Source organism: Eriocheir sinensis, chromosome 14, assembly GCF_024679095.1.
Source record: "Eriocheir sinensis breed Jianghai 21 chromosome 14, ASM2467909v1, whole genome shotgun sequence".
Classification (NCBI taxonomy): domain Eukaryota; kingdom Metazoa; phylum Arthropoda; class Malacostraca; order Decapoda; family Varunidae; genus Eriocheir; species Eriocheir sinensis.
The window spans coordinates 8,593,614-8,594,693 of NC_066522.1; positions in this window are offsets into that span (position 1 = coordinate 8,593,614).

Consider the following 1,080-nt stretch of genomic DNA (forward strand, 5'->3'; position numbering starts at 1 on the left):
TTTCATGTATACTTTCACATTTACGAATGATTTCTTGTACTGCAATTATTTGCAGTGTGATAATCATAAAGTCAAAATTTCTTTTTAGCAAACGCACCCCCCACCACAAAAAATCCAACGTATCATCAATAACTTAGATCTTGTAGCTTCCATGAAAGCAAATGATCCTGTTCGCAAACTCCAGAATCATTGTGGTTAGTCAAATAATCCATGCATGGTGGTGAGTATTTCATATCTTGTAATTCATCATATATTATAGTACAGTCTGGAACAGAAACATCGAGCGAATTGAAATTGGTCTTAGTTTAACCTGTATAAAAGACAAAACGATGGCTCAGAAGGTATAATATTGCAATACGCCGCCCTAAAAAACCACGCCTATTACCCTACTGTAGCACGGGACAGGGAGAAGCATTGTTTAAGTGAATATTACCGCGCGCACACACACACACACACACACACACACACACACACACACACACACACACACACACACACACACACACATAATGAGTAAAATATTAGTATTGTTGTTTTGCTGTAAGTAAAGTAGATGTTTGAGAGAAATCTAAAGACAGTCACTCCCTCTGGTGGAGCTGGTCCAGAACAACATACTTTGTTGTAGCCTCAAGGGGCCTAATTGGTCCCGGAGCCCTCAAAGAAATGTTAGCCCTCCCGACGTATTCAACTCTGAAAAAAGTTCCCTCATTTTCTTACAAAAGTATACTTTCACAAAAGTATACATTCACATCGGGCCTCACCCCATTTAAAATTTCCCCCGCCACTCCACTCCCAAGGGTGCGCACACCACGATTTGGGAACCGCTGAAACAGACTATACAGGAGCAATATTACTATATTATTACTATTACTATACTAAGATATTAATATTTATAGGATCATTAGGTCACTATTTACTTCAGTATTAAGATTACTATATACGACAGCATTCAAATCACTCATTACTGCAGTATATACGTTACTATATATTGCAGCCTTTAGATTACTATGTACTGCAGCATTTAGATCACTCTTTGCTGTAGCATTTAGCTAACTTTACATTAGTATTTCCACCTCTCGT